At 38.5% G+C, this 22,018-nt stretch overlaps 1 protein-coding gene and 1 long non-coding RNA gene across 2 annotated transcripts in view; one reads left to right on the top strand and one right to left on the bottom strand.

The window, feature by feature from the left end:
- The window catches only part of LOC117981147 (uncharacterized), a 29,028-nt gene extending 16,282 nt beyond the window's left edge, over positions 1–12,746 (top strand). Inside the window, exon 3 of the long non-coding RNA XR_004672687.3 lies at positions 202–12,746. This is a non-coding gene — a long non-coding RNA (uncharacterized LOC117981147). The remainder of the gene's footprint in view (positions 1–201) is intronic.
- CNTNAP2 (contactin associated protein 2) overlaps positions 1–22,018 on the bottom strand; it is a 2,297,635-nt gene that overhangs the window by 743,072 nt on the left and 1,532,545 nt on the right. The window lies entirely within an intron of this gene.

Genomic DNA, 22,018 nt, shown 5'->3' with positions numbered 1-22,018 from the left:
CTTCCCTCTCCGTGGATAATTACTTCACTATTCTGAGCCTCATTTTTTACCTAGCTGAAAAATAGGAATAAGGATGTTGCAAGGATGAAATAAAATAATGTATGTAATAGCACGGCGCTCAGAACATGAATGATAATCAGTTACATGGTAATTACCTCCAACTAACTCACACACTTCCACAACTTTGTTTTTTCCTTCCAGACAATACCAACAACTGAACTGCAGCAGTGTGGCAGAGGAGCCAGTTGGCTCCATATATCATACCTCATGTAGAATTTACAGAATGAAAGAAATTTAAAGACACGTCAAATGCTTCATTTGATACCATTGCTCTTTATTGGCAAATGTGTAGTAGAATCAAATCCATTGATTTGTAGTCTGGAATAGGAATCTTCTAATTATGTTTCCAAATCATAAAAATGACTGTTAATAAAAAAAAAATCAAAAGCATGCTCTAGTAATGGTTGCTGTTCATTGTTATGGCCAGGTATAGAACATACATCTGAAATAAAATACTTTTGATTTGGGGAATTCAGGATCAAACTTGGCTTTGGGTATCCTTGAATCCAGCTGCAATCAAATCAAAGCTTTGAGACGTTTTTGAAACGGAAGTAGGAACATTGTGAAAGATCAAATAAAAAAAAAATCAGTGCAAATAAGAATGGTCTTGTGAATTTTTAGCCATGGTGGTACCTTGCATAACAGCAGGGTCCGCAGTGAATACACAGTACAAAAGCTGATGAAATGGCTCCCTGAAAGCAGGAAGGTAATGTTTTGAAGTCTGAAGAGCATCTAAAATGGGACGTGTTTGACACCTATATTTCAACAGAGAAATATCCAGAGAAACAAAGTGGAGGCCCCCCTGGATCACTTTTGCAAAAGGTCTTTTACCAGCTTTAAGTCTCTCTGAAGGGTTTGTTGAGAATCCAGTCTAAAGTTTCCCAAGGAATTTTCTTCCTGGATTCCACTTCTGAAAGTATTCCCTGCCATGCTTTGCCACATGCCCTCCTAAAATAGATAAATAAAGGCTAGAATTTATAAGAAAGATAAGAGTTTAGCACAAAAGCCTCTAATATTCTAATATTGGATCTAAAGCTTCCGATAATGGGTCATAAATGTCATTTTCTATAACTTTGCTTTTTTAAACAATTCAAATTTAGAAAGTTTAACATGGTATTTGTGGGCTACTTATATTTGAATGAGTAGATCATTTGTGGTAATTCTGATAAACTTTTGGGTATTAGGAACATGGCTAGAACTATACCTCCCTAAATTACAATTTTTTCCTATAGAAAAATCAGATTTGACATATCATCTCAACTTACACCATCTTGTCCAGGAGTACAGCACATCATAAAGCTAAGGATTGCCTTCAGTGATTTCATTCTGATGTTTTAAAGTACTTTTTTTTAGTCTCTTGACCATCAGAATCAGCATTTTTCTCAGACCAGTATCTGATTTTCTAACAAACTCTCTACAAAAAGGAGATATGGAATCCCTTAGGGCTTCCCTAATTTGGGGGAACATAACCTCTTTTTGATAGTATCTTCACAATATCTACTAGAGTTAATGAACTGGAGATTGCATAAAGGGTACAGTAAGCAGGTATAGCCCATATCCTGGTATAAATGCACACTATTCCTCTTATTTTGGGGCCATCCCACTTGAATTAGCCTCCTTCCCTTTCGGAACTCCATCACAGCCAGAGGAGCCAATTAGTGAGTGGAGGGCATGCACCTTGAGGTTGGAGTACTTGGGAGCCCCACAAGACATCTCTGGCCTTGAGCTTTATCATGTCACAGCAAATATGCATGTTCTATGTGCTATTAGCTGTTCCATGGAAACAATTTGGGGAACATTCTGTATTCCATCCCACTTTCAGGAAATTCAAAATTCTCGTTATAAAGTCTAACAAAAATCTATCTAGTTATTTTGGCCAAAAAAAAAATTTCTTTTTCTCAGATAAACGTCACTGGACACCAGCTTTTCATGAGATATAATTTGAAAAATGGAGTTCTTGACTCTGTGTCTATAGCTGAAGGGCCAGTTTTCTCAGCATTGTTCTGAGAGCTGCTGCCTTTTCAAGAAGCTCAGTTCAGCCTGTGTCCGGTCCTCCTCTACACTTTGTTATTGTCAGTGCACTTTACAAAGCACTAGCTCCACATGGAAGTGAAGCAGGATATTTCCCCGAGCCTTTCATGGAACTTGCAACCGGGTGCCTCATTTGCCCAGCTCACAGCCGTCAACTCCTTGCAGGAAAGAGCATGAAATGAACGAGGTGAGAACTGGAGTGCGCAAACACTGGAACCAACTGGCTGCTTCAGCGCAGGCAGGAGCCAGCTCCACTCACTCGGATCCGCTGTGCTCCACCACTCATGGGAAGGAGCACACGGGTAAGTGGAGGCAGGAGCCTAGAGCCAGTGCTTTTGGGCACCAGCAGGAGCAAACTTCATGCAGGCCCTGTGGCAGAGTCTGGCATGATGCCCATGACCCCTGAAGCTCCAGAGGGAGTGTTACAGTGCTCTTTTAGCTCTGCCATCCGTGGACGGCTTGAGTGTTAACAGCTTAGTCGTCCCTCTGCCTACTCACATGAGGTGGCTGCCCTCCAGCAAGGGCAAAGGTCAAGTGTGACAGCCTTTTTTATCCACACTAGTGGTACCCAGGCTCTTGCCTGGAATTCAGGAGAAATGAGGTCATATGAACAACCTGAAGGATGGCAACTGTCGGGGATTTTATTGCCAATGGAAGTGGCTTTCAGTTGGAAGGGGAGCTGAAAAGCGAATGGAATGGGAAGGTAATCTTCCCCTGACGTCTGGCCATCTCTGGCCAGATTCTTCTCCAAAGTTATGCTGTCAAGCTCTCTCTCTGAAGTCAAGCCACTTCTCTCCAACATCCAGCCACAGTCTCTGATGTCCAGCTGCTCCACCTCTCTCTGCTGGTTGAGTATGAGGTTTTTATAGGCACAGGATGGGGCAGGGCCACAGATGGTTTTGGGAAAGGAAATATTTGAGCCAGAAACAGAGATGTAAGTTCTCACTTTGGACTGTGTTCCCAGGCTTGAGGGTGGGGTTTTGTTGGGGATCCACCCTTTTCTGCCTAGAATTTCTCTGCCTCCCGTCCCTATCAGAAGGAGAACGTCCAGGGCATTCACACCGCTGGCGAATTGGAACACGGACCTCAGGTCTTCCCTTTATCCCTGCTGCCATGTGTTCAGGATTAATGCAGGACTTAGACCACATGGACTCAAGAACCCGGAAATTTAAAAAGCAAAAAGAAAACAGAAAATCCAGAATTACAGGAGACTGTTTCAGAGCTTTTCTCTGTATATTGTAGAACACATTACCCCACATATTTTACACATTGACATTTTCACTTTAGTCAGAAGCTATTAATAACAAAAGTTTCAATACATGAAAGAAAATAGAATATGAGACCAGTAATGCCATCTCTAGAAGATGGGATCCAGGGAGAATCTAAGCTCCCCTATTTCTAGAAGAGTACAGAGAAAGCAGAACCATGGGTTACCTGCTCCTGCTGCTGCCTCACAAACAGATGACGGGTGTTAGTGAAATGTTTGTGCTTAGGATGGAAAACATAGTTTAGTTTATGGTAGCGAATAAATATTAGGGGGGAGTCCAAGCCTGATATGGTCATGATATGATAGCTGGAATAGCTGGAAGGATGGAGAAGACCAAGAGATGAGTCCAGGAGGTGGACAATGGTGGTGCCAATGGGAAACAAAAGAAGAGTGGAATTGAGCATGCAGATGGGAGGCTGGGGCTTGCCCGGGCACCCAGAGCCCCTCCAGGATGGCTGGCTGGGAAGTGAATTGGAGTCATTGTTTCACTACCAGTAACGACTACCAATAAACTAGTGTCACAATGACCTAAATAAGAATTCCCATATCCAGCTTGGGTAAAAATGTAGGATGGTGGTAGCATATAGTTGGTCAGGGTACAATATTGTCTAACAGTAGTCTTCGAAAGCTGTAACAAAATACATAGTTTTTGACACAAGAATTCCACTTTGGGACTTATTTTAAGAAAATTAATTAGGGACCTATGCAAAGATATGTTACAAGGCTGTTAATTTTAACATAGTAATATAGATTTTTGATGAAATATGATTTTCACATTAACATTTATGGGGCATAAGTGTATTTGTTTGTTTTGAAAGTTTTATATTGCATTTTGTTATACGAAGTAACAAGATTTTGTTTAAAATCTTATTTTATGTCTAGTCATATGTCCCTTGACAGTGGGGGTATGTTCTGAGAAATGCATCATTAGGTCATTTCATCTTTGTATGGACATCATAGAATGTACTTAAACCCAGATGGTATATCCTGCTACACAGCTAGGCTATATGGTATAGCCTATTGCTCCTAGGTTATAAACCTGCACAGTGTGTTGCTGTACTGGATACCTTAGGCAACTGTAACACAATGGTAAGTGTTTGTATATCTAAACATAGAGAAAATACAGTAAAAATTAATATAAAAGATTTTAAAAAGCACACCTATATAGGGCACTTAACAAAAATGGAGCTTGCAGGACTGGAAGGTGCTCTGAGTGAGTCAGTGAGTGGTGACAGGATGTGAACACCTAGGACATCACCACACACTACTGTAGATGCCAGAAGCACTGGACACTTAGGCCACACTAAATATATAGAAAACTTTTCTCTTTCTTTGATAATTAACCTTAGCTTATTATAAATTTTTACTTTATACATTTTAATTATTTTTTACTCTTTTATCACACTTAGCTTGAAACACAGACAGCCGTACAAAAATATTTTCTTTCTTTATATCCTTACCTTAAGATTTTAAAATATTTTTTCAATCTTTAATTTTTTATTTTTACTTTTTAAACTTTTTTGTTAAAAACTAAGACCCAAACACACACAGTAGCCTAGGCCTATAAAGGGTTAGGGTCACTACTGCTGTCTTCCACCTCTACACCTTGTCCCACTGGGACGTTCTCAGGGGCACTGACACCCATGGAGCTGCCGTCTACTGTGATAACAATGCCCGCTTCTGGAATGGCTCCTGAAGGACCTGCTTAAGGCTCTTTTTAAAGATGTGTCACTCTTTTCAGAAATATGTTTATGAAGTTCTGCTGGGTTTCTTTCTTTCCTTAATCATAGATTTTCTTATCAGTAGACAATGCACTATGAACATTCCTCTATGAACGAACCATTCAGTTTTGGGGTCCATGTTTTTAAACTTTTTAAGGAGTTTGTTGAGGTCTGTAAAAACTTCTAAACCTTTCACTGTGAATTTCCTTGGGGGGTTTTCCTCTTCTTCTCCTGCAGTTTCCTTTTCTGTTGCCTCTTCTTCAGCTATATGTTCTATTCCAACAACTCCTCATTAGTCAATTTCTCAAGAACCTCCAGGAGCTCCTCAATGTCATCCTCATCCACACCCACGTTCAAGTTGTCTGCCAGTTCAGCCACCACCTTGTTGATTTTTCCAACCTGCTCATCCTGAGCAAATCTTTTGAAGTCATTGATGAACCTCTTGAGTATCTTCTTCCAGCTGCCATTTATACACTCCTTAGTGACACCACCCCAAGCCCAAGCAAGATTCTTGGTGCAGTCAGAGATGTTGTAATCCTTCCAGAATTGCACTGGTGTCTTTTTTTTTTTTTTTTTGCAGCAGCCTGGGTAAAAGTCCTTCTCAGGTAATAGGCCTTAAAAACTGCTTTAATGCCTTGATGCAATGGTTGAATCAAAGAGGTGGTGTTTGGAGGGAAAAACATTACTTTGATATTGGGATGGAGATCACCAGTAAAAGGAGCATGTGTGGGACCATCACCAACAATAAGCAAATCCTGAAAGGTATGTTATTCTCCAATAGCACTTCTCATTTTGCTGGCATAGTAATTCAGAAGGGCGTCTTGGAAAGGAGCTGGGTCATCCATGACTTCTTATGGCTCCTCTAGTTTACCAGCAGTGTGTGTTTAGTGATATGCTTGGAGACCCTGGGGTCGTCACTGTGCCATATCATTAAAAGTTTCTATTTGTAGCCTGCAACATTTCTCCAAAGTGAGACGGTTATTCTGTCCTTAAAAACCTGACATCCAGCATTGACTTGGCCCCCTTAGGGATAATAGTGCTTTAAGGCATTGGTTTCCAGAATACAGAGATTTCCTTCATACTGAAGATTTGCTCTGACAAGTAATTCCCCCTCACAATCAACTTATCACTAATCAACTGAAAACTAGAGTTTTCAGAAACTCTTCAGCTGTCTTCACATCAGCACTTGCAGACTCACCACTTACTTTCACATAACGTAATGAAAAACAGTTCTTGAATCATTTAAACCACCCAGAGCTAGCAGTAAATTCAACATTGTAGTTGGGTCCAGCCTTTTCTTTCAACTTTGCGAACAAACTTCTTGCTTGGCTGTGATCATCATGGTGCTGGGAGGAATTCACTTCTGTGACTGGTCTTCATTCCAGGTCATTAGAAGTTTCTCCATATCTGATATAGGCTCTTCCTGAACTATTGTTAGTCTCGTTGCCTTCAATGAAGAAGATCTTTTCAGCTTCCATCATTTTGTTCTCATTCTTTGAGATCATGGCTATGGTGGAATGGGACAGACCTGACTGGTGAGCAATAACCATTACTGATTTTCCATCTTTGTAGTTCTGAATCACTTTTAATTTAGCTTTCAGGTCAATCACAGGACAGGGCCTCTTTCTGACACATTAGCGATGAATTTTGATGATTAAGGACCGTGATGAATAAAACAATGTGTAATTAAATTAAGCACAAAAGAACATGATACAGTCAAGAGACACAGTAAACATGGGATGTATGAGGCTGCTGCTGGCATAACACTGAATACGGTTTTACAGCAAACCTAAAAAGAAGTACAAAGAATACACCTTAAAATAACAATTAAAGTATGGTATAGTAAATACATAAACCAGTAACATAGTTGATTTTCATTATAAAGCATTATATACTGCTTGTAATTGTATGTGATATGCTTTTATATGACTGGAAGCACAGTGAGTTTGTTTACACCAGCATCACCACAAACACATGAGTAATGTGGTGGGCTACAGCTATGACAGCTGGGACATCACTAGGTGTTAAGAATTTTTCAGTTCCATTGTAGTCTCCTGAGACCACCGTCACATGTGTGCCTTGTAGTTGACCGAAATGTTGTTATGCAGCACATGACTGTACTTGAAAGCACAAACAAAGGAAAGGTCTAACCGACTAATGCTGGAAATGTTATTAGTCTTCTTTAGGTAGTACATTTCGGGTGATTTTTGATATCTCATTTCTGATTGTTTTGCTAAAGGTAATATTTCTCTTTTGTCTGAGTTTTCTGCTTTTGTCCTACAGCTAAAATAAATTAGTTACTTTAAGGAAAAATAAGGTCTATAAAAAGGGGTAGTGTTATGACATACTCATGAGAATGGCTCAAATGATATAGATACACTATTAAGTGTTGACAAGCATACAGAGTAATGAGAACTCTAATATTCTCATCCTCTGCTGATAGTGATGTAAACTGTTAGAATACACAAAGACATGGAATCAACCTAAATGCCCATCAATAATAGACTGACTAAGGAAAATGTGGTACATATACGCCGTGGAATACTATGCAGCCATACAAAAGAATGAGGTCATGTCCTCTGTAGGAACATGAATGGAGCTGGAGGCCATTATTCTTAGCAAACTAACACGGGAACAGAAAACCAAATACTGCATGTTCTCACTTATAAGTGGGAGCTAAATGATGTGAACACATGGACACACAGAGGGAAACAACACACACTGGGGCCTTTCAGAGGCTGGAGGATGGGAGGAGGGAGAGGATCAGGAAAAATAACTATTGGGTACTAGGGTGATGAAATACCTGGGTGATAAAATAATCTGTACAACAAAACCATGGCACAAGTTACCTATGTAGCAAACCTCTGCCCTTGTATCCCTAAACTTAAAATAGAAGTTTAAAAATAAGAGGAAGGAAAAGAATATATATTCACCACAAGACATATTCAAGAATGTTTCTAGTGGCAGTATTTGAATTTCTTCCAAACTAGAAGCAACCCAAATATCCATCTACGGTAAAATAGGAGACAATTTGTAATATACTCACCTACACAGTAATGAGAATGAACTATACTATCTTCTGCATAGATGAATCTGTCAAATTTAATATTAAGCAAAACAGGCTAGACACAAAACAGTATATCTAATACTCTTAAATTAAGAGTTAAACTTCATAAACAGGAAAATACACCTATAGTTTCAGAAGTCAGAATAGTGGTTACTTGGTGGGGTAGGTTTCAGAAAGGGTTATAAGGGGTTCACTGGGGCACAGGTAAAAATTTGGTCTGGATTTTGGTTATGCAGTGGCATCTACTTTGTGAAAAGCAATCAAACTTTTCATCTACAACTCTTACACATACCTCTGTAAATATTATACCTTAATCAATGTGACTTTGTGAAAATAATTGGTTTCAGGTTGGAGATAGGAGCTAGAACTATGGGCCACCTGGCACGTACTGTATGGGAGAGAGGTAAATAACTTACAAGGGCATTGCAGTGTACTGATTAAGAGCAGTGGGTTTAGAGCCAGATAAAACTAGATTAGATTCCCTGTTTTCTTGCTTCTAGCCACGTAGCAAGAGGAAGAGTGAGAGAGGAGGCCAGATACAGGCAGGGCCAGACCATGAAAGACCCTGTAAAGTCAAGATAAGGATTTTGGTTTTCACTGTGTGGTGGGAAGCCATTTCTATTTACAGAGTAGATTCAAAGAGACTTCCTAGGAATAAAAGAAGAAAAGGAACTGTACTGGACCGATAGAGAAGAACAACAACAATAACATCTCCGAATGCTTCATTTTGGCTGCTGCAAAATAAGCAGCCAAATGTGCTTATTTTGAAGGCGAAAAAAAGGCTGAACTGAATTCCTAGGATAAGTCTCAAAATTGTGGCAGAAAAACCAAAAGAATGCAAGGAGAGCAAGACTCCACAATCTTGAGGCAGATTTTTGAGACAGATTTTTCCCTTTATGTAAGAGCTTGCATACCTCACAGCAGCTTTAGAAGTAGGTGAAATGTTATTTGGGGCTACGAGGAAACAGCGTTCTCTTCTTCACTCTTCCTGTTAGCCAGAGATGAAACAAACAAACCACCACCAACAAAAACTCTTAATTCTTAGGGGCGAGATGAACAATTTAATCCATCTGTCTTGACTATACATTCTATCACTTTTTAATACAAATACAAAAACAGGATTAGAATCCTGATAGTCACACTGGGAGAACTGAGAGAAAACCAGTATCTGCTGTTTAAGCCATCTAGTCTATGGTACTTAGTGATGGAAGCCATAACAAAATAATGCACTAGTTGACATGAAAAATTTCTATTAATTTAGTACTCTGTTAATGTCTTGTGGTTAAACACGTTTTACTACACAGAAAATTGAACTTTGTTTTTATTTTCCAGAGAGCTTAACAAAGTGACTTACACAAAGTACATATCCAGCAAATGTTGGTACAAAGAATTAATGAGTTATAGAATGGATAAATAAGTAAATAAATGAACAATTCCACATTTAGAAATTAAAGGGCTTTAAAAGCTAAATATTAGGTGGTGGGTATATTAATTTGCTTGACTACAGTAATTATTTCACTATGTATGTATATATGAAAACATCATGTTCTATACCTTAAATATATACAATAAAAATTCATTCATTTACACAAAAGCTAAACTGCATTTGTAGTAATAATTGCAAACAGTATGCAAACTGGTAATTTCAGGATACTACTTCGTGAGGAAACATAACTGAAAACAATTTGCTACAGGCAGAAATTATTTGGCCACGTTGCTTTTTGCAAGTAAGATGTCCATATGGAATCTGAAGAAAATCAAGAACTAGGTCTTTCATCATAGATAATGTCATCTCTTATGTGAAGAGAAGTCATAAACTCTGTTCTTTGACCAATTCTACTTATCCAAAGAGGAAACAAGTTTTGGTGTTCTGATTTTTAGATTACATCACGCTCTTCACAGTCAATTCCTTAAACCAATGGGAGTTCATTTATCTTTTTCTAACAACTTTGCAAGCACAGGGTTACATACAGAGCCACATGCAAGGACCTTTAAAACAGAAACATTCAGCTGGGCACGGTGGCTCACGCCTGTAATCCCAGCACGTTGGGAGGCCAAGGCGGGTGGATCACGAGGTCAAGGGTTCGAGACCAGCCTGGCCAAAATGGTGAAACCCCATCCCTACGAAAATTACAAAAATTAGCTGGGCTTGGTTGTGGGCACCTGTAATCCCAGCTACTTAGGAGGCTGAGGCAGGAGAATCACTTGAACCCGGGAAGTGGAGGTTGCAGTGAGCCGAGAACGCACCACTGCACTCCAGCCTGGGCGACAGAGCAAGACTCCATCTCAAAAACAAACAAACAAACAAACCAGAAACATTCAGTGAGACAAAAAAAATCACGCTCTAAAACTAAGTAACTTTCTCTTTTCTGCAAACTAAAATATGTCATAGAACTTTTAAGAAATACAATAAAAAAATTGGAGTTATATTCAAATCAAGGTAGTCTGTTGGCTTTCGTTGGTTGTATTAATTTGCTAGACAGTTTGAGATGATCAAATGGCAGAGGCCAATAGCTAGCCTGTAGAGATGTTACTGAAATTTTCCAGACCACCCCACCTTTCTAATTTAATAAGTGTACTAGCCCAAAGGAATGGAAGACATAGAAATAATGAACTATTAAGCTAGCAAGTTATCACCAATAGGAATAATTCCTACAACCAAATTCTTAAGGTAAGAAGTGTTCATCACTCACTCGCACCCATACAAGAATACCATCTGCTACTTGATGGTATCACTTGTCTCTTTGCAAAAAGAAGCCTTTAGGGATGGGAGGCCTGATGTTCTAGTCTAATTATAAGTTAGATAATTATATCTTGCTTAGCTACATTTCCCAAGTAGTTTTATCTGAATTTCCTGCCTAACCCCTACACCTTAATTTTATTTCCTACTCTAGGAAATTTTATTTCCTAACTCTTGCCAAGAGCTGCGATGCATTGTTAATCAGCTCCTTGATTTGGTAGCAGATGTAGGGACTGTGCCATCCCATCATAGTCTAAATGATTCCTGAATACATTGGGACATTGCCCTTCAGGCTGTGATAGAGATGGAGAACCTGGAACATGGTTTGTAAAGGGCAAAGGATCCTTGAGGTGGAGAGGGTACTTACTGGGCAAAGTGTGTAATGTTGCATCTACATTATGTCAGATCTGGAGGGTTTGTGTTTTTGATTAATATGTGTGCCATCTTGGTATTATAGGAAATAAGTTAAAAAGTGGTATTAAATGTTCTAAGAAAGGAGTGATTGGCCTTTCTTGCAAACCTTAAAGAAAACCAAGACTCAGAGGTATCTCCTGAGAGTTTAGGATGATAGACTACTTAACGAGAGGTCCTTGGTAATTTTATTAGAGACAAAGGAAGGGCAAATGGCTTTGATGACTGCAATCTAACTCAAAGTTTCTACTAGGTAGGGCTATGTCATGGTGCAGGCTGTAGAATAGCTAGTACTTATATCAAGAAGCAATGGGCCAGGCGCCGTGGCTCACGCCTATAATCCCAGCACTTTGGGAGGCCGAGGTGGGCAGATCACGAGGTCAGGAGTTCAAGAACAGCCTGACCAACATGGTGAAACCCCGTCTCTACTAAAAATACAAAAATTAGCCAGGCGTAGTGGCACACACGCCTAAGTAATCCCAGCTACTTAGGAGGCTGTGGCAGGAGACTCACTTGAACCTGGCAGGCAGAGGTCGTAGTGAGCCGAGGTCACGCCACTGCACTCCAGCCTGAGTGACAGAGGAAGACTCCGTCTAAAAAAAAAAAGAAGAAGAAGAAGAAGAAGAAGAAGAAGCAATTAGCAGAGAAAAGAGCTGAATTTGGAAATCAGAACAGAGGAATTTTCTCCAAAGCCTTGTCGAGGCATACAACAGGTACTACTGAAATACCACTACTAAATTGTACTATCCATGAGTTCAGTGAAGGTTCTTTAGACAGCACAGACTGTGGCTCAAAGAGGGAGCTGAGCTTCACTGGATTGGGCTAAACACTTCATTAGCCAAATTTGATTTTCAGAAATAAAAATGCACCGCTTAAAATTAAAATTCAAGAATTTTAGAAAAGAAGAATTACAAAAAAAAAATGACATGGCATTCTCTAAAAAGTACACCAAATATTCGATGGAAATATTTGGATTTTTGAGACAAAATAAAACACTGAAGTTAGGGGCTGGGTTAACTGGAGGATTATATCTACTACATGGCTGGAAGAGGAGGGAAGTGCATATTATAGGTAAAGGGCCCAGGAAAGATAGGTACATCATGGAGAAATAGGTTTTCAATAGCCATAGGCAGGACAGCAGCCCCTTGCAAACAGAAGTCTGGGTATAAGTAATTATATCTTAATGTGTGTGTTTGTTGGGTTGGTGGGTGTGCAATAGAGGGGCATGAGAATTCTGACAGAGGAAGAGTATGCTGTGATTTCATTTGCCCCATATCCCCATATCTCCCATAACAAAGACCTCAACAAAATATATTTTTAGGGCCAATATTAGGCATAATGTGATTTCAGAGGCTAACCAGTCTCCTACCATCTTACTTCTCTTTAAGCAAAGGCTGTTTAAAATGTCTTTAGTAGAAGATTAAATCTTTAATAGGCCTTGTCTTTAACTGGCCTTAAGGGACCAGGTCTTATTTTTTAACCTCTCATAGAAGTTAGCTTAGTGCCTTAAAGAGAGCAGATGATCAATATGCACCAGTTCAGAGAATGAATGACTGAATGGCCAATTTCAAAACGGAATATGAAGGGTACTAAATGCAAAACCATATGCAAGAGGTGATGTCACTAGACTTAAATGTTTTTATACTAAAATTTAGTTAGAAAACAAATCCAATGCATCTGGTGTCAGAGTCTTTCTGGCCTATTATAGGGAAGAATTTAAAGCAAGACAAGGGAGCACTGGGTCTCCTGTGAAATTGGGAAGGGTGAGGAAGAAGGGAAAGATATGTAGACCTTGGGCTAAGAGTAATCTGAAAATCAGAGTGCCAAAATCTTTTTCTCTATGGATAAGTGGAGTTGCTCAGAAAACTGTAGGAGGAAAAGGTTGTAGGAAGCAGCAGGAAGAGAAGGTTCTACATTGAAAGGAAAAGGGTACAAAGGAATACATTGAAAAAGTCAGTCTTCTCTGAACAATCTTGTTAAGAGTTAGCTTTATTTATCAAAACAGTTTGTGTCTACATTAAAGCTGTTTTTAGGAGTTTGTCTTGTGTTGAGCAAAATGGCATAACTCACATCACCACTGCTTTGCACAGCTCTTAAATAGATATGCATATTTTTCACACGAGTGGCATAGCTATAAAGAATCTAAATCCCAATGTAATCATTAAGTATCAGTTTGCATTCTGAGGACATCCAGGTGGGCTTTTGAGAGAACTAATGAATCAGAGGATAGGAAATTATTATGAATATTTGCAAACACTGAGAAAATATTTATGCTTTGTTATTTTGTTTTCCACCTCATTTCAGTTTCTTTGTTATTCTTTCAAAACAATCTCTTAGGGGAAAAAGGCAGTATGCAAATACAGCATCGAGTGATGTTTTACGTTACATCACCTCATTAGGCAACATCCTGTAAGGTTTCAGGAGTTCTTTAAAATAAAATCTATTCTGTTTTCTTCTTCTCCTTCCCAGGGGTAAATCTACTGTCAATATTAAACAAATTTAATATATGTGGCTATAAATTAATTGTATTACTCTCTAGTCACTCCCATTTGTATTTCTTCTCTCTTATCTTCCTTTGTATTATTACATGATAGCTTTCCAGTAGAACTCCATGCAACATACACGGCTTGATTTTAGTATTTTTAACAATAATGCACAGATAGATAATAAGGTTTATCCACCCCAGTGGTTTCCTCTATCTTGGTAGTATTTATTATCACAACAGTTTCCAGGGAGAAAATGGTTTAATATGTCGTAAGACGTTTTTGCTGAGCAAGTGTTTCTATATCTTCACAGTCAATTTCAAATTGAAAGCTCTAATATGAAGAAAATGATCAAAATATCTATAAAAGCTACCAAGAAATAAAGTACTCCATCTGCATATTCCATTTGATCTCCATGGGGAGCAAAAATTCAAGTTTCCTGACATTGAATTTCAACATCTCAGTCATCATCATTTTTCCCCTTCTTAGAACTGAGAAAAGATTGAGGATTTAGTTATATAGAGGCCACATCTTCTGAGTCCATCCAGATTTTCCTTTCCTTTGTCTTTCTACTCTTTGGAAAGGAAATTCAGTTATCTGTGTGCCATAATATAGTGTTAAAAAACTTTTTGCCACAGAGATGTAGGATTGGAAAACATTTAAGCAATCATCTCTGTTGTCCTACCTTGTCAGTGCTGGGTTGAGGGAGGCCTCCCTGAAGAGTTTCAAAAATAAGATTGTGCCTTGTGAGTTAAACTAAAATATCAACACTCAATGGAAAGATGGGAACAAAATTACCACAAAGAGAACTAAATAGCTCCCAGGCCAGCAAGACCCCACTGTAGCCTGACTGAATACATTAACAGAACTACAGAAAAAACAAAGGGTCAGTGGGAAGCTGGAGGGGAAAGGACAGTAAACAAGATCAAGTTTGTGCATAGCCATCGGCAGCCTAGGAGAAAGGGCTCCACAGTCCAAAGACGACCTGTTACCCTGAACTTGCAATCCTATCATTTACTCCTCTTGTTCCAATTCCAAGCCCAAGAAGCAAGCATCTGATTTTAATTTGGCTTCCCATCTGGTAGCCCTGCAGGGGGAGATTTGGCGGGGTAGAGAACAGAAGTGTCCAATCCTCTCAGCAATACACTTTTTCATTACAAATTAATACACTGGCATCCTAGTTTACAATTTGGCTCTCCATATACCTTACCCACACAGTGTGGTGGCCAGACCCTCCTCTCCCTTTAGCAGTTAGTCTTCTTGTTTTAAGTTAATTTAATGGCATTTTGATTATGGATTTCAATCTCGCAGACTGTGATTATGCTTGTGATTGAACTAGAGTCTGTGGATAAGTCAAGTTTTGCCAAAAGAATCTGACTTGGGTTTGTGGAAAATTCATTAAGGTAATGTCGGCTATCTTAAGAGACAGCGTTGGAAACTTCACCTCATATAATTTCAGCTACTAGAATTTGAGGCAGCAAGTCAAGTTTCTTTTCCTTTCAGTGAAACTTCTAAATCCGATACACAGGCAAATATTTCATCTACACTATGCTAAGAAGTTGCTTCAGATAAAATCTCTGCTAAATCCTTTCTAATACAAGTGAAGGCCGATGTCTTCATTAATCTACTTTCTCATTAAAAATAACTTTTTCAAGGCAGTTAACATTATTTTTAAGGGCTTGTTTTATATGCCTTTATCCTACATATATAACCCCAATTATATTTTTCCTCCTCAAATTATTCATTCTTTTTTCTATTCCTCTGAATCATGCCTGCACATATTTTATATATCTTACCGGAATTGCTTTGTTTCTATATTAAGGTGAAACTAGAAACAGGATAACAGCAATGTTGAATTGATGGAAAAAAACAGTTCTTAAAAATATTGGTTACATATTTCCACAACATTCTCACCTCAGATCATTTTTTTAAATTTACATTTAGTCTATGGTACCTTAGATCTTTATCTCCCATATTTCACCGAAGCCAACCCGTCCCATTGAATTTGTATCTGCTCTTGGTAAATTACTCTGGTTTCAGCTGTATGACATTACACTTCATTTTTATTTTTTTCTACCTCTGTCACTTTTAATCTTGGATTCACTTGTAGTTAATTTAGTGATTGACAGTCAACTTTTAGTTACCTACAGCCTGATTATTCTCCCCACATATGTTATTTTCAAATTTAATAGCAAACACCTATTGCATATAAGTAATCTGATTTGTTTGCATTTCAAATAAGCTCTGTGTATTGTTATTTTCAAGAAGTCTGCCCCACACAGTATAGAAGTTCATCAGAGCTAAATGTCTCACTTCAGGGACATTTTGAGTAGAAGAATTGTGCTTGAGTAGTTTCTTTTTGAAACCACAGTGTGTGTTTGTGAGTGTGTGTGTGTTATTTATATATTTAAACCACACACACAGACACATCATGTTATGTTCCCACACAGAGACATAGGCACTGATACATCCTCCGTTGGGTGACTTCAGATATACACAGGCATTCTCATTTCATTGTGCTTCACAGATCATATGCTTTATTATAAATTGAAGGCTTGCGGCAGCCCTGCTTCGAGTAAATCTATTGGCATCGGGTTTTTGTTGTTGTTGTTTGTTTGTTTTTTCAATGGCATGCTCTCACTTTGTGTCTCTCTGTCACACTCTGGTAATTCTTTCAAAATTTAAAATTTTTCATTATTATTACATCTGTTACGGTGATCTGTGATCAGTGATCTTTGACGTTACTATTGTCATTGTTTTGGAGTGCCATTAACTGTGCCCATAGAAGATGACAAACTTAATTGATAATTATGTGAGTTCTGACTGCTCTACTGACCAGCTGACCCCTCATCTTTTGCCTTTTCCTCAGGCCTTCTTATTCCTTGAGACAAAATAATATTGAAATTAGGCCTGTTCATAACCATAAGATGGCCTCTAAGTATTCGAGTGAAAGAAAGTCACATATCGCTCAATTTAAATCAAAAGCTAGACATCATTAAGCTTAGTGAGGAAGACATGTGGAAAGCCAAGATAGGCTGGAAGCTAACCCTCTTGCACCAAACAGCTAGCAAAGTTGTGAATGCAAAGAAAAGGTTCTCAAAGGCAATTGAAAGTGCTACTCCAGTGAACAGATGAAAGACAGAAAAGTGAAACAGCTTTATTGCTGATATGGAGAAAGTTTTAGTGGTCTGCATAGAACCAACCACAACATTCCCTTAAGCCATAGCCTAATCCAGAGCAAGGCCCTAACTCTCTTCAATTATATGAAGGCTCAGAAAGGTGAGAAGTCTGCAGAAGAAAAATTTGAAGCTACCAGAGGTTGGTTCATGAGATTTAGGAAAGAAGCCTTCTTCGTAATGTGAGAGTGCAAAGAGAAACAGCAAATGCTGTTATAGAAGCTACAGCAAGTTACCTAGAAGTTCTAGCTAAGGTAATTGATGAAGGTGGCTATACTAAACAACAGATTTTCAATCTAGATGAAACATCTTTCTGTTGGAAGAGGATGCCATCTAGGACACTCACAGCTGAAGAGGAAAAGTGAATGCTTGGCTTCAAACCTTCAAAGGACAGCCCCTTATTAGGGGCTAATGCAGCGGGTTACTTGAAGATGAAGCCAGTGCTCATTTACTTTTGCAAAAATCCTAGGATCCTTAAGAGTTCTGTTAACTCTACACTGCCTGTGCTCTAGAAATGGAACAACAAAGCTTGGAGGACAGCACATCTGTTTACAACTTTTACAGGTTTACTGAATACTTGTAAGTATTGAGTAATACAGTAAGCCCATTGAGACTTACTGCCCAGAAAAAAAAATAAATATTCCTTTCAAAATATTACTGCTCATTGACAATGCACCTGGTTAGGCAAGAGCCCTCATGGAGATGAACAAGATTAATGTTTTTTCATGCCTGCTAATACAACATGAATTCTATTGCCCATGGACAAAGGAGTAATATTTCCTTTCAAGTTATATTATTTAAAAAATAGGCTGGACGCGGTGGCTCACGCCTGTAATCCCAGCACTTTGGGAGGCCAAGATGGGCGGATCACCTGAGGTCAGGAGTTTGAGACCAGCATGGCAAACACGATAAAACCCCATCTCTAATAAAAATACAAACATTAGCTGAGCGTGGTGGCATGTGTCTGTAATCCCAGCTACTCAGGAGGCTGAGGCAGGAGAATTGCTTGAATCCAGGAGGCGGAGGATGCAGTGAGCCAAGATTGTGCCACTGCACTCCAGCCTGGGTGACAGAGTGAGACTCTGCCTTGAAAAAGGAAAAAAGAAAAAGAAATATGGGCCAGGCATGGTAGCTCACGTCTGTAATCCCAGCACTTTGGGAGGCCCAGGCGGGTGGATCACCTGAGGTCAGAAGAGATCAGCCTGGCCAACATGGTGAAACCCTGTCTCTACTAAAAATACAAAAATTAGCCGGGCATGGTGACGGGCACCTGTAATCCCAGCTATTTGGGAGGCTGAGGCAGGAGAATTGCTTGATCCTGGGAGGTGGAGGTTGCAGCAGTGAGCCAAGATCACACCACTGCACTCCAGCCTGGGCGACAGAGTGAGACTCAGTCTCAAAAAAAAAAAAAAAAAAAAAAAAAGAAATATATTTTGCTAGGCTATGGCTGCCATGGATAGTGATTTCTTTGATGGATCTGAGTAAACTACATTGAAAACCTCCTGGTAAGGATTTGCCATCCTAGAAGCCATTAAAAACATTCATGGGAGGAAATCAACATATTAGCAATAAAAGGAGTTTGAAAGAAGTTGATTCCAAACATCATGAGTGAGTTTGAGAGGTTCAAAACTTCAGTGGAGCAAGTCACTGCAAATGTAATAGAAATAACAAAAGAATTAGCATTAGAAATGGAGTCTGAAGATGTAATTGAATTGCTGCAATCTCATGATAAAACTTTAATGGATGAGTTGTTTCTTATGGCTAAACAAAGAAAGTGGTTTATTCCCAGATTGGAAGGAAAAAGAATAAGAAATTGCTCAGGGATAGAAGGAGGAGACAAATCATTGCCATTGATTATCTTATAACTTCATCATCAGGTTTAGAATATATTTTTGGATATTGCTAACACCTATATTTAAACAATTATTTTAGAACGTTCCGATGCCAAAAAAGTATATTATAATTTTTTACTATATTAATCTACCTTTTGGCCATCTTTTATTAGTTTGGATAACATTTGTCTCGTTATTCCAAAATTCAAGTCATTTGTGAAAATCTAAGACACCTATGTAGCATAACCAGCATTTAGGAGGTACACACTTTTTCTCGGCTTTGGTTGATACCATTTCATTAAGATTTCTTATATTTACATTAGAACCTTATAAATTGTTCTCCCAGTTCTCTTTATGCAAATTTATAACTGTGATTAATGGAGCAGAAACCTGTTTGTCCTCGTTTACATATTAAGCTTCTTTTGGTATACTTGAACGTCTCATAATGTTGATCCTCTTAATTTTGCTGCCTTGATTACCTCACCATTTTGAGATTTTGAAATAAAAACAAAATAAAATATGTTTGGTTTCTAGATAGGCTTAAATATCTGCCTTCTAAAGAGAAAGATTAATTGATTTTAACATTTGAGCCAACTAAAGTAACATGAGTTTATAAAATTTATGAAATACTAAATATAGCCAACAGGCTGGCTGAACAGACCTGCAGAGTGGACTGTTTGTTCTAGTTACTGTTGCTGTCCACCAGGGCCTTGCCTTCCTGCCCAGGACCTCCCTCCCCTCTGCTTATACACCCAGTGCCCTCCTTTCTGCTCCTCAGCGTGGTTCCTCCCCTAGTGCCTCTTCCTCTAGTCTGCTCTCCCTCCTACTTACAAAATCGAACTGAGGGTGATTTCATACTTTTGTTTGTTTTTGACAGGAAGCAAGTCCCTACCCTAATGGAGTAAGTCTCAATATCTCTGATAGTTGAATTTCATGTCTGTATCAGTGTCCTGCTGTTCATCCCCCCCGGTGCTGCCCACCGGGGTCTGCCAACCTGGTGATTTCTGATCTTTCTCGTTTTAACAGGATCTCGGAGAACTCTATCAAAAGCAAATTTATAAGGTAAGAATGAAACACTGGATGTGTCACTTGTGTTAGGCTTAGACATAAGAGTTTCTTCTGAAAAGATCAAAAAAAGAAGAAGAAGAAGAAAGAAAGAAAACATCAACATTTTGTTTCCATATCTTATGTCTGAAAAGAAGGGGATAACCTTTTGCAGCATTTTTCTATTTAATCAATGAACAATTCATATGTTCTATTTGAAATACCTTGATATTAAAAACATGAAAGTCAAATGCTCTGTAGAGAGAGAGGCATGTTTTTTTCATTTCTTTCACATCAAATGTTTTTCAATATCATTCCAAACAAATTGTTATATAAACCATATTTTTTAATATACTTGTCAGGGCCAATAGTGGATATTGAAAAAACATAAAAAGGTAGGATTTTTCAGAAAGAAGTTTGTGCAGCTTTTATAAATGTCTCTTTTGGCCTACTACTTAACAAAACAACAAAAAAATAAAGTTTGGGTCTTTATTTTTAACTATGCTGGAAGCACATATTAATGTTTCAATATAAGAAATTTAAAATTCCCCAATTGATTAACTTATTAGGTTGCCTCATTCTCTTTCTTCCTTCCTTTCCCTCCCTTCCTTCCTTTCTCTTTCCTTTCTTCCCCCCTTCCTTCCTTTCTAACTTCTTGAGGTAGAAAATATATAGAGTCTAGAGGTACATAAACCAAGATTTTAATCTTGGTTTGGACTCTCAGCACGGTATTTACTGCTTTTCCTTGGGTGAATTAATTAACCCTTCTAAAGTTATGTTTCCTCAGATATAAAATAGAAATTCCGATATACAACTCACAGAGATTTGGGGCGGAATGAGCCAATATATATAAAATGCCCAGGTGAACCTTTAATAAATACTACTGCTATTTCCTCTCCCTTCATTTATATCATGATCTAATTTGGAGATAATTATTAAGCATTAGTTATCTAGATATATAGATGACAATATATTTTTAAGCCTGAATTTCAGGTCCAATACCAAGAGAGAAAAAATACCTGAGCATGTTTTTATAGAGATTTTAAGATACGGGATGAAGGTCATAATGGCTGTGGCATTCCTAGTCAGCTAACACTCTGCAACATTATTCATTGTCCTATAAAAACTATTTACCCAGCCACTGGTGTTGGTAAATTGTAAGCAAACAATAGGTAATAGAATCCAACTTCCATCAGTGTTACTAGTATTTCAGAGAAGTCTTATCATTCATTGGTGGGAAAATAGTAGCTCGGGAAAGATACAGTCTCTGAAATAAAATTTATGGATTATTTTATTCATAGGTGCTTCTGTAAGGATGAGTTTCTTCAACCGTATTTCTCTGAGCATCTTTAACATTACCTTTATGATGCATGTTAGTGGAACTTGATTCAATTGTAAGTTAGAAAATATCGCAGAGGAATGTTGATGGCAAGATAGGGCTACACTGCAGCTTTCCAAAGGTTGTGGAAAGAGGATGTTTGTATTTGGCTCAATGGAGGTGCTTCCCTTTAGATAGAACTCTGAGAGAATGAGGAGTTAATAGACACATGCCATATTCATTAAAATGTGGAATGAAGCCATCTTTTCTGAGCCAACTTTTCTGAAACAACACAGAGAAAAGGAGTCTTTGTCTTTTGACTTATCTCCCTGAGTTTATCTACTTGATTCTCTCAAATTGCCATTGTTCTAACTTTGTTTGGCAATTTGACACTCAACCAAACTGTATCTTCATTAGAAATGAAAAGATAGGACAATGGAAGATCCCTCCATACCTGTAATAGGTGGATCTCACCTGACTATGCTGACCTAGAGAGGCATATGTGATACAAATGAGGGAATAAATCATTGCTATTCTAGAAATAGATTTATCAGTAGTTCATATTAAAAGTCATCTTTGTTGACTGTGATGGTCGGTTTTATCTGTCAACTTAGCTACGGGGTCCAGTTATTCAAAAAAACATTCTTCCAGGTGTTGCTGCATAGGCATTTTGTAAATGTAATTACAGTTTAAGTAAAAGAGCATATTCTAGATAATCTGGATGGGCCTGATTCAATCAGTTGAAAGGCCTTAAGAATAGAGCTGAGACTTCCTTGAAGAACTACCTCCTGTGGACATCAGCTTCAGTTTGTGTCTGGCAGTTCCAGCCTTTCCTTCCTGACAGTGTGCCCCAGCTTCCGACTTGCCT

This window comes from Pan paniscus, chromosome 6 (assembly GCF_029289425.2).
Source record: "Pan paniscus chromosome 6, NHGRI_mPanPan1-v2.0_pri, whole genome shotgun sequence".
In the NCBI taxonomy this organism is placed as follows: Eukaryota; Metazoa; Chordata; class Mammalia; order Primates; family Hominidae; genus Pan; species Pan paniscus.
Note: the sequence above shows the minus strand (reverse complement) of the source record. Positions and strands in the feature narration are given on the sequence as shown.